The 12,623-nt window shown below is 40.6% G+C and overlaps 1 protein-coding gene across 1 annotated transcript in view; it reads left to right on the top strand.

Annotated features, from left to right (window-relative positions):
* The window catches only part of Epb41l5 (erythrocyte membrane protein band 4.1 like 5), a 92,507-nt gene that overhangs the window by 42,136 nt on the left and 37,748 nt on the right, over positions 1–12,623 (top strand). The window lies entirely within an intron of this gene.

Here is a 12,623-nt window from a genome sequence, read left to right as displayed (position 1 = left end):
TTAAGCAATAATCTTAAAGCACTTTAAATGTGATTGAAAACAAATTATTCATATTTGTGAGCCAAAAAGGAGCGGACTGAGCAGTCAGGGATGGTGAGCCTATGGTTTGTGGATGAAGAAGGGAGGACAGTTGTCTAAAGGCAGAACATAAGACAGATGGCTTTTTTACTTCCGTTAGTGTGATCCCGGAGTGGCTGACTAAAGTCTAAAAAAAGAAAAAGAAAAAGAAAAACATCCCAGTTTGGAGAGCTAAGTACTAGTTCAATGAAAGTAAAGTATATCAACAGCAAACACACAAATATGGATACTTTGTGGCCTGTTGGGTTCAATCTGTTGGGTCTGTGCTTTCCTGGAAAGCCCTGTGACTTAGGGAGGGTTCCTTGGAAGTGATTGGTCCCATGGATATATCATCTGTTCGGGCTTTGTGTCTGTTTATATGATGCACTTGGATGATTCATGGGATTTTCCTCTCTTCTCTTGTTAATACTTGAAACCTAATGCGTTTCTGTGGTGATTTCAAGGTTTGGGCCGGCTTTCTGTGCAGCCAGTTCTTCCTTCACGGTGGTGGGTCAGCAGTGGGTGGCGACTATCTCTGGTCTGTGCTGTGCAATCTTTCCACTGGTGTTGTTGGCTTAACTAACGACAGGATGCTTTGCTTGTGATGGTTGGGTATATTTTTTTTCAGTTCCAGATAACTTGCAGTTAAAATCGAGAGGGATCCTCTCTTGTTTTGTTACATATACATATACAAATATAAATACATATACATGGGAACATGATATAGAGTATTTATGTGTGTTACACATGTACATACCAAAAGAATAACAAATGAAGCCTACAAATGTCAAATTTTAGCCTTTGAGACATTGTAATTTTCAGTTTCTTGCTGAAGATAACAGCCCAGCAAGCAGTTATATCCCATCCTTTTAATGTGCTGCTGGAGCCTATTGTAACAGAGAGTAACCAGACTTCAGCTGTAAAAGAACTGTCTTAATATACACATCTTTCTTTAATACCAAGTGAGTGAGAATCTCATTAGTTTACATCCTGTGTTACGATGCTGAATCTTTATTGAATTCCATTTTAATGAGTACATATTTAAATCTGTTTGATTTGATTTGTTAGGCACTACCAGTTCCTTTGGAGTAGCTTTAGGGTATATTGAATTTGAGTTACAAGAAAAATGAAAACTCCTTGGAGCCATGTGTCCTCTTCCTTTTTATGGTTATGCTGATGCCTCCTTTGCTGAATGGAGTAGAGATGACCCTGAAAACCTGACGAGCCTCAGAGTATGTCAGCAGGGCTTGGGCCTGAACACACTGACATGTCTTAGAGCTAGCGATTCTTCAGCCTTCATGTAAGGGCGCTCTGTCTCCCGTTCTGTGTTTCTTCACGCTTGGAGTGCGGAGGCTAGAAACAGTCCTCCTTTAGAAAGACGTGACGAAACGTGGAGACGGGTGGCAGGGTGACAGGGTGACAGGACAGCGTGTAGAAGTCATATGACAGTGGCCTGTGCTTGAGAGGCTGAGAATAGACTCTACTGGGTCCTGGGATTTGACTCCAGCCTGAGTAACAAAGTAACCCTATCCCAAAACAAAACAAAATAAAGCTGCCTATAGTCCCAGTGCTTGAGAAGACCGCAGAGGTAGATCCTGATCCCAGGCCCTCCTGGATGTGTAGGGAGACCCAACCCTATCAAAACACAAAAAAGTAGAACTTAGAAAATGTTGCATCTATAAACCAGAATATAAGCCAAAATTAATTTCTAAACTTTTAGAGACTCTAAATCAAGGGTCGTGAATTTTGTTTGTCAGGTCTGTCTGATGAGCAAGTTGTATTTCAGTGAAAGGAAACAAAATTATGTTAAAAAGCAAGCAATATACCTTCCAGGTTTGTTTTGAAAAGTCTTTTCAGTTCCCATAAGTAAATAGATTAAAAAACTAAGTTAATATTTCATTGATTTTTTTTTTTGAAAAGTAATACTTTTTATTTTTAATCTAGATCTTAGGTATCTTTGTATTTGGAATGACCTTTTTCCCTTGGTAGTTAAGTGAAGTATGTGCTGTCCTTGTCACATCACAAAAGTTTGGTTTTTGAGCCATAGCAGGCTTTTCTTTCTGCTGGAGGACTCTTGTGACTCCGTCTGGAACGGCATGTGTGCATGTCTGCCCTCTAGTCCCTGTGCTGGGCACTTGTGCATGCTCTCTGTGCCTGCTGCGTGCCAGTTTGTAACCCTGTCACTAATTACAGGGAGTACAAGAATTACTATTAATTTGGAGCGCTGATGTAAGCTTGCTTGGTGTCTAAGGCCAGGTTTTTTGTTTGTTTTTTTGTTTGTTTAATCCTCCTAAATTTTGTTTCCTGGATTATATTTTTTTTTTAAATCATGTAAGTTTGGAGATCATTTTGTAATTATCCTTTCCATATGTCTTTGTCTTTCTGCCTTTCACTAGAATCCCTTCTAATATTTGAATAAAGCTTTACTTAGATTTTTTTTTTCTCACTAGAATTCCAAACAACATTTCTACTTGGTGTCCCAGCAACAGCAGGGATGATAACAGAGTGTTTTGCCATCTGTGACTTTCCTTCATTAATTAATTCACTTAACTGATTCTAGTTACATGTGTTTTCTATTGGTGCTTTCCATCACATGAAGCATGTAACTGTGCATCCCCCCTCTGCTACTCTTGAACATTATCATTGCACGGTAACCGCTCACCTTGCCTTTCTCCTTTACACATCCATGTTCTCTGTTCCTGTTGACTAACTGTACTCCCCACTCCTCAACCATCTAGGCTCTCTGCTACCAGTGACTGCTGTCAACGTGGTGGAAACCAGTGGAGCACAAGGGCCTTGTCCCGACCCCAGACCGCACATAGAAACTACACTGACTTTGTACACGAGCACAATGTGAAGAATGCAGGAGTCCATCCTGATGCTCATTTTTCTGGCCGTGCAGCCATGACCGAGATATGAGTTGTTACACCTCTTAGGCCGTGGAACTCTGTCATCCAGGTTGCTAATGTATTTTATGGCATTTGTAGAGGAACCATTCCATTAGGAGTATTGGAGAGAATTTATTTCATGCCAGTCACTAGTTATACAGTGCTCTGATTGACTTCTTGTGGAAGGGAAGAGGATCTGAAGAAGCTGTAAGCTGTCACAGATGATGGCAGGTGTTGGCCATGTTGAAAGGGTGTGCTTACCACTGTGTCCTTGGGATGGGTTTCCATAATTTTAGCATTTAGCACATCACTCAGATCTCTTAGGATGTTAATGTTTATGACAAACTGTCAGTTGTCATCCTACTACATGCCTTCACAATAGACGGAGTTTAAAGAATAAGACACAAAAGGAACCATGTTTTGTCATGGTATACTGGCCTTTTGTGGTGCTATAACAATACTGTTCTCACATACTGCTTTCTAAAGTGACGTATGCCTCAATTTCAGCTAAGTACCTGCAGTTTTAGTAAAAATTTACTATGTTCTATGTGTTTTGCTACCGCAGGTCTAGAACTTACAGTAACGACAGTATGGTTCATGTAGAGAGACAAGACTGAATGCTCACATTACTAGCAGATGGTTATACATAAGAGAAAGAAAGCTCTCTTTGCTACTTATTATTTTTTTCTTTGTATTGAAAATCCTTGACAGATCACCCTGGTTTGTAACACCTTCATAAACTAGCCTTATACAGCCTGTAAAATAAAGTTCTGACGTCAAAAGGGAACTATTTTATGATGGATTGCATATATTTCACACTTTCAGTCCTTTTTGAACTTTGCAATGTAGTTAATTCAAGCTTTTTTTAATTAATCATTGGAGGCGAACTCGCTGGTAAAGTACCTTTCTGATTATTGAGACATTACTGAAAGGAATCAGTATTTCCTCTTACAATTATTTTAAATTTTATAAAAATTTCTGAACTTTATATACAGAGAAATTTGAAGATTTGGGTTGAGAATTGTTGATGCTTTCAAATAATGAAGCTTTGTTATAAACAATGTATCATTGACCTGTTCTGGCTTAGTTGGAACAGAGAACCTCTCTGTCCAGTGCAATGAAGACCACTTTCATAGGGCTCCTGTAGTAAGCTCCTGTTGCAGATATAACAGGGCATGTCAGATATGTAACCCAAAACATTTAGAACATGAAATTCGTAGACAGGCCTTGATCTGCTTTACTGTCATATAAGGGGATCATTGCCTAAATTTATTATAGATAGATACAGGATGGATGTTCAAACTATTAACCTCCCCTGAATAAGAGCAGTTGTGGATCTCAGCCCAGCCTTTAAGACAGTCACCATCTAGCGTGCTTTTAAAAAGGCACTAATGGATGATCCTCTTAGGGGGTGGCTTTATTTTTTGTTTTTGCTTGGATCATAGTTACTAAATATTCTCCATGGTGCCTTTTTTTTTTTTTTTTCTTTTAAGACTTGTTTATTTTGTGTGAATGGGTTTTTAACTTGCATGTATGTCTGTGTTACTGTGTACCACATTAGTGTGCTACCTCTGGAGCCTGAAAAGGTACTGGATCCCCTGAAATAGGAGTTGTGGGTGGTATTGGCTGACACGTGGGTGCGAGGAATCTAACCTGGGTCTTCTGGAAGAGCAACCATTGCTCTTAATGTCCAACCATCATTCCGCCCTTTTTTGTTTTGTTCTGTTTTGTTTTTTCGAAACAAGGTTTCTCTGTGTAGCTTTGGAGCCTGTCCTGGCACTTGCTCTGTAGACCAGGCTGGCCTCGAACTCACAGAGATAGATCCTCCTGCCTCAGCCTCCCCAGTGCCACCACCGCCTGGTGCCTTTTTTTTTTTTTTTTTTTTCCTGTTTTTTTCTTCTTAAAAATATTTAGCTCATAACACTTTAAGCACATAGGCTCTTCTTTGTGCCTGAAAAGACTTAGTGGGTATGAATATAATTAAAGGCACTAGCATTTCCATAATGCAAGTGACTCCTAATGAGTAAAAGACTTGCTTGTTCCTTATGAAGTCTCATGGCTCAGCATCACCTAACCTTAATCCTGCAGTCCGAGGTCTGAATGAACGCCTCTTGTATGTCTTAGCAGATTTAATTTTAGAAGCCTGAAAAGCTTGTAACCGAAGAGAAATATTTTCAGTTTATGTTGGAGGTAGTGATTTTTATTCCTAGAATCTGAGATAGACAATAGTGTTCAACCTGAATGGTTCAGAAAACCATCATGGGTTTTCTTTCTTTGAAACTTAGTTATGAAATAGTTTGTTGTTAAATTTCTAATGAGGAAGACGTTGGATGCAATAAAGGACAGGGCAGTCGAATTGTGTCTCCTAAGTGTCCTATGTGCTTTAGGCTCTCATATTGGTAAGTTGGTCACCCCTAGTCTAAAATCTGAAGTCTCCAGATGACTTGATGTGACAGCAGTTTCATGCCTGTTAAAGGTTGCACTTTAAAGGCAGCAGCAAGCAGACCAAAAATATTACATGTGTTTAACCATCAGGCCATGTATATGAAAATGTATGACTCAGGTTCCAACCCACAAGTGCTTCATCTGTGTGTGTATGTGTGCACGTGTGCTTGCATATATTTGAAAATCTAAACTGAAATGGAAAATTTTTTCGTGTTCTAGATATTGTGAATAAAGGATATCCAGGCTGTACTATAAATATTTGTTCTTATGACTGGTAGTCTCAAGATGGCAGCACATGTTATTTCTTGAGCAGTGAGGGATTAATAAGTAGTTCAGCCCAAATAAATAAATGTCTGTGATATAGTTCTACTCTCATTCTACTGGTTCAATGATCACAGTCCTAGACTTGAAGAGGAGAGTGGGATGATTCAGATGGTAAAGTCGCTTGTCATTAAGCTTGATGACCAGAGTTTGACCCTGGAACCCAAAGTAGAAGGCTCCTTCAAGCGTGGGAGTTTGAAATCAACCTGATCAACATAATGAGACCCCTGTCTCAATGAAACATAATAAATAAATAATCTAGACCAGAGAAGTCCTTCCAGAGGCATGGTGCTATGCCACTATCCTTTTGACCAAAAGGAATCATCAGCACAGAACTCCATGTTCGTGTACTGAGTAATGTTTCTAGTGAATATAACTAATATTTTAGTTAACGTTGGTTGTGTTCTGTTGTGTTTTTATAGATGGGATGGTTAAGACAGAAAAGCAAGTGATTTTCACAAATGACCTCGTTATCATTCTTTTTATGGTAAAAACATTCTGCTGGGCATGGTAGTTCATGCAGGAGGATTGCCAAGAGTGTTAGACCCTCTGGTTAAAAAAAAAAAAAAAAAAAAAAAAAAATCAAAGGTCTATAAGTATGGTCTAATTTTTCTGATCTTGAAATGCTAATCACAGAAGCTACAGAAGTATTTTATGTCTATGGCTATTTTTATTTTTTTTAATTTGAAGATTAAAAAAATTGATTCATTGTAGAAGAAATCCAAGAATCTTATCTGCATGCTACCCATTGCAGCCGGGAAGCATGAAATGCTTACATCATTAAAGGGCCACACGAAAGAGCACACCGAGAGGGAGGGTTCTCAGGTGCCCTGTAGTTGGCACAAAGGGCTCAGCTGTCAGATCATTGTCAGGCACCAGGACTGCTAGATGTTGAGGATAAACTAATATGCCTGGTTTGGGGCTTTTCAAGACAGGGTTTCTCTGTGTAGCTTTGGAGCCTGTCCTAGAACTAGCTCTGTAGACCAGGCTGGCCTGGAACTCACAGAGATCCTCCTGCCTCTGCCTCCCGAGTGCTGGGATTGAAGGTGTGCACCACCAACATGCCTGTTGTTTAAAGCAGCTAATATACAAACATTTTAATAATGTATCAGTGCAATTGAAATAAATTGAGAGTGCTGGGTAATCCCAGGAGCAGGAGTGCCTCACCAGCTCAGTCACACAGCAAGTTCAGGCCAGACAAAGTAAATACATCTTTTTGCAGGGAAATGGCCTACACACACACACCCCAGTGTGCACAAATGTAGTAAAGTGTTAGGCCAGCCACAAAGTGTTGAGATTGTACATCACCTGGGATGTAAAAGTTACTGAGAAAATACATCAGGATATGAAAACACAACATATATAGAATATATATGACATAAAAGTATACTAAGTGAAGGACACTTAACTTGTTTTTTATGATAATAAAGTTAATTTACATGCCAACCCCAAACCCCAGTGCTGGGGATTGAACCCAGGTTCTTAAAATGGTAAGTGCTCGTCACTGAGCCACATGCCCAGCTTATTTCTCTGCTTCCCTATATAGATATTTACTAGACATTTGATTGATGTAATGATTTTGATTTGTTAACATTGTTAGATGACTTTTGTATGTCCCCATGACACAATTTTATTTTTCCCATTTTCCAAGTCGGTAGCTGGGGGAGGTTGAGCGAGTCCCCGAGTCTTGACTTTGGAGAGAAAGACGGGTGCCCACTGTGGAGGAGCCTGGCCTCCAGGCTCCTAGCTCGTCCTTCGGCTTTGGTCTCACTGCTGCTCCTATGTACTCACTAACATGAACCCAAGAGTGGGAAGTGGTGGTTCTGTGTTAGCCCGGCACTGATGGGGAGCGGTAGATGCGCTCAAACCATGCTGCTCTGGACTTTGAGTAAGCAAGCTCTTCTTTCCTAACCGATATTTCCAATAAATTACGTTTATTTTATTCTTGATACTAGCACTTTTATGGATTTGCAACATGAATAAAATGGTGGTGCCGGTATCACTTAGTGTTCCTCATACATGTTAGTGTTTTTGATTTTTTTTTTTTTTTGTTACTATGTATGCATCCCATGGTACATATGACAGTCAGAGGACAACTCTGTGGGGTCATTTCCTCCTATCTTCATGTGTTTTCTAGAATTGAACTCACCAGGCTTGCAAGGCAAGTTCCTTTACCTGCTGAGCTGTCTTGCTACTCCTTCTTACATTTTAATAGAAATTATACCACAGCAGTGATTTTGTCTCCCTCCCAGAATTGTTAGGAGCACTCATGTGTAAAATGTTTTGACATAAGGCTTAACTCTGAAACATTAATCTTGGTGGTATAGAAATTATGATATCATGGCCAGAAAGATAAGCAGCTTACAGGTTCTTGCCACTAACCTAGTGACCTGAGTTTGATCCCTGGGGCTAATTCTTACAGGTTGTTCTCTGATCTCCACATGATGGCGTGGAGCACACACATGTATACAAATTAATTTCAAAACATTAAAGAGCACATGAAGTACATCCCTTCCCATGTAAAATAGTTGAGCACATTTTCATTGATCCTGTCTGTTGCTCATTCCTGCTTGCACTTTGAGCAGTGAAATCTGTTTAAAGATTGATCAAAAGCAGTCTGTGACCTTGTTACTGGGGGTTTAGGACATGTTCCTGTTCTCACGATTTTTCTTTTTTTTTTTTTTTTTTTTTTTTTTTTTTTTTAACTAATTACCTAAGGTTATGTTCCCAGGAAGCAGCTAGCTGTGGCCTCAGCTGGAGGTGTCAGAGCTTGAGTGAGCTTTTTACAATGTGTTCCTTACCTCGGGCCAGCATTGTGTTTATTTTGGCAGGAAAAATATAACCTGACCTGGAGAGCAGCATTCTCTAAGAATTGGGACTGAAGACTTCTTGAGTATCCTAGTTTGTGACTAGGATGTGCAACAAATTGCATATTCTTTAATAAATATCTTGCTAGAGGTGCTAATCATTGTTTATAAAATAAGGGTTAATAGTAAGAAGATGACTGCTAGCTTGCCTCATCTGTGGACCTAGTGTGGTCACTCTGAGAGACATTATCCAAAGCACCTCAGCATTTAATGTCCCATTCAGAAACGGGCCATTGTCACCTAGCAGAGATTTGCTTGTAGTCATTGAGCTTTAGGGCTTCATGTTTGTATAGACCCTGGGAGTTTGAAGATACAGGTTTAATAAATTTCATTAATTCTTCTTGAGGACACCATTGGCAAAACCCTGGGGAATCTTTGGAAAGACCTGGGAAGATTTGGGTAATTATATATATTCAGGTTATCAGCCAATTTTCACTATCCTGTTGAAGTAGTATTGATTTAAAGAATGGTGATGCATGGCATCTGTAATCATCTGGGAGACAGAAGCAGAAGATCCAGAGTTCCAGGTTCACCTTTGCTACAGAGAATTAGTTCAAGGCTAGTCCGAGCTACATGAGACCCTGCCTCAAAAAAAAAAAAAAAAAAAAAAAAAATTGGAGAGGTGATAACTACTGACCCAGTAAGAATTAATTGATTGAAAAAGAGGTCTTAGGAATTCATTTTTAAGTGAAACATATTTGGAAGTCATTTATTTATTTTGAGATAGGGGTCTCTATGTAGTCCTGACCCTCCTGGAGTACAGTGTAGAGAAGTAATTCTCAAACTGTGGGTTACAACTCCTTTGGGGGTCAAACAGCCTTTTCACAAGGGTTGCATATCATATATTTTCATTATGATTCATAACAGCAGTTATAAAGTACCAATGAAATAATTTTATGGTTGGGGGTGTGTCCACAACATGCGGAACTGTATTAAAATGTTACAGCATTAGGAAGGTTGAGAACCACTGTTGTAGGTCAGGGTGGCCTCAAACTCACCTGCCTCTACCTCCCAAGTGCTGGGATTAAAGGTGTGTGTCACTATGCAAGTTTGGGAATACCTTCCATGACACACATGTGGCGGTCAGAGGGCAACTTTTGGGAGTTGGTTCTTGCCTTACACCTTTACATGGCCTCCAGGGATGAAACTAGTCATCAGGCTCGCAAGACAAGTGCTTTACCTGTCAAGCCATCGCTGTCCTTATTTAAATGTCAGTCAAAATGCCTCTTCAATTCTCCCTTCTTTATGCATACTCAACTTTTTTTGTATGTCCCAAAATTTCTGGGCCTTTTTCTGTTCACTTCTAGTTAAATCCAACTGTGCCTCTAGATGGGTGAATGGGAAATATACCCAATTGTGTTGAATGGAGTTACTTTAAGTGTGGGCGCAGAGTTCCCTGCTGCCTGTTAGCCCGATCACATTTCCTAAAGCGGTTCTCCTCATTTAACTCCGGGTTGCTGCTCTGACTTACTATGTTATTGAGAACTAAGCAGTCGGATCTCTGCACACACACTATCTTAGCACTGGCTGTGTCTGTGTTTGGGCATCTCTCCTTTGCTTTTCCTGTCAGTCTCCCAGTGAGTCCTCTGTGCTGCGTTAGGGCCCTCATGCTAACGGTTCTGCCTTCTCCATGCCATCAGGTTTTTCTCAGCGGCACAAAAATAACCCTGTTAAATCATTTAAGAAGAAACCTCCTTAACCTTTGTCTCTTGCCTCATCTCTGTGTTCCACTAACAACAAGAATCTTTTGCCTGCAGAGAACTGTCTGTGCTCAGGACATTCTCTTAGTCGTTCAAACCCAGTTGGACTTCATCTCTGACACAAAAGGACTAAATATAGTCTACAGGTTGCATACTGCTCAAGAGTACAGCATTGAAGAGAGAATTCACTTATTTTTGACAGTGACTTTCCAATAGACATGCTGTCTTGATCACAGTGTTGTATGTTTTGCAAGAAATTCTAATCAGTGCCACCTCTTTCAGATTGCTTTGGTTGGTTCACATGTGTCCTCCACATTTCTCTACCCACAATCAGTTTTACAGTGAATTTATTAGCACTCGTACCAAGTGCATTCTTCCTCATGAAATGACCTTTTCACTTAAGGACACCACCCTCTTGTTTTTTTAACCTCGCTAATATCTTTAGTTCCCTTTGCTAGTTGTCCTTCTCTGCTAACCCTAAATAAAAACTGTTTTAGGACCTTTTTGATACCAACTCACTGTAGGTAATTTCATCTAGTGGTATGGTATTAAAGGCCATCTGTGGGGCTAAGGAAATGGTTCATTGGGAAAAGTGCTGCTGTCAGAACAAGAGAACCTGAGTTTGGGTCCCCACCACCCACATGAACTGAGGGCACAGTAGAATGTGTCTAAAACCCCAAAGCTAGAGAAGTGGAGGCAGGGACGGGAGGATCCCAGGGCTTGCTTGCCAAATAACCTAGTCAAGTGGTAAGCCCTGAGTTAGTGAGAAGCCTGTCTCAGAGGCCATAGGTGAGCAGTGACTGAGGGAAACACCTGGCGCTGACCTCTGGCCTCTCCGTGTGCATGCTTGGTACATGCACTCACACGTGCACAGCACACAAGAAATGACAAGGGCGTGTGTGCTTGCAGTTCCTCCCTTGCCCTTGAGCTCGGGCTGCTTCTTTCCCAGATGCACCTTTCACACTGCCCATTTGACCTTTTTACTTATTTATTATAAGCATCTCTTTTTTTAAAAGTTATTTGGGGATAATGTTAGGCTTACTGAGCAGTTAGTTGGAAGGATGATGCTGAGAGCTCTCACAGGTCTCCTTTTGTTTTCATAGTAGGTTGAGGAAGTCAGTTGATTGTGTTTGCCTTGCAAGCATGAAGGCAGGAAATCAGTTCCAAGAAGCCATGGGTTTTGTTTTGTTATGTTATTCAAGACAGGGTTTCTCCATAGCATTGTAGACCAGGCTGACCTCGAACTCACAGAGATCCACCTGCCTCTGCCTCCTGAGTGCTGGGATTAAAGGTGTGTACCACCACTGCCAGGCTAAGAAGCTAATGTTTTTTAAAATCCAGTGTAATGGTTTTCAATAGTAATCCCAATGCCAGAGAAGTGGAGACAAGATTCCTAGTGCCCATCACCAGCTAGTTGAGGACAAGATTCCTAGTGCCTATCACCAGCTAGTTGAGGTAATCCATTGACCTCTACAAAAGCATGTGAGCACACATCACAGAAAATCCCTAAAATCAAGTTTGCTACCATCTAAGCTGGGCAGGTTTTGGTAGTCTTTGCACAAATGTTTCAGGGTCTAATGCAGGGTTCCGTGTTGCATTGAGTCAGGTTGAATGAGAATGCCCCTCCGTTTAGACTTGTGTGGTATTTGCACATGATTGCATTGAAGCCATGGATTTGAGGAGGGTACTGTGGTGCTGTGATGTCCCAGATTTAATAGTTCCAGATGAAGCCGTTGTCCTCTTGACCTCATTAGTTTCCCCATCACTACAGATTTTCCTAACTTGATAAATCACAGAGTGCCTTAGTTTCTGGCTACGGCTTTTGGAGGGCAGAGGGTCCTGCAGATTCCATGCACCCTAGTCATTGCCTTTGTTCCTCTGTCTCATTCTCATCAACTGGGAAGTTCAGCTATGAGCTCAACGAAATGTGTCCAGAATCCAACACTTGATACCATCTCTAAAGCCGCCACCCTGTTTCCGTTTTATATTAGAATTATCCTATTACCTGGTCTTCAGGCTGCTGTTTTATTGTTTGGTTTTTCTCTCCAGTAGCCATGGCAGCCATAACTTAGATCCTGTTGTGCTCTACTATAACCTTCTAGTATTTTCCTGGACAGCTAAAACAAACCCTCACATTGACAAACATTTCCCCACTTCTGATCCTCTGCCAGTCTTGATCTTGCTCACTCGCTTCCAGTGACTCATCCCCATCACTTCCTGTTTGTGCTTCATTGCTAAATGCCACTCTGACCTTAAAGTTCACATACTTCATTCCAACATTTCAGAGGTTTTAAAATACAGTTCTTATTCTTTCAGATTTTCTTATATATCATGATCCCACTCCT

This window comes from Phodopus roborovskii, unplaced genomic scaffold (genome assembly GCF_943737965.1).
Source record: "Phodopus roborovskii unplaced genomic scaffold, PHOROB, whole genome shotgun sequence".
In the NCBI taxonomy this organism is placed as follows: Eukaryota; Metazoa; Chordata; class Mammalia; order Rodentia; family Cricetidae; genus Phodopus; species Phodopus roborovskii.
The sequence above is the reverse complement of the archived record's forward strand: the minus strand, read 5'-3'. Positions and strand labels throughout refer to the sequence as shown.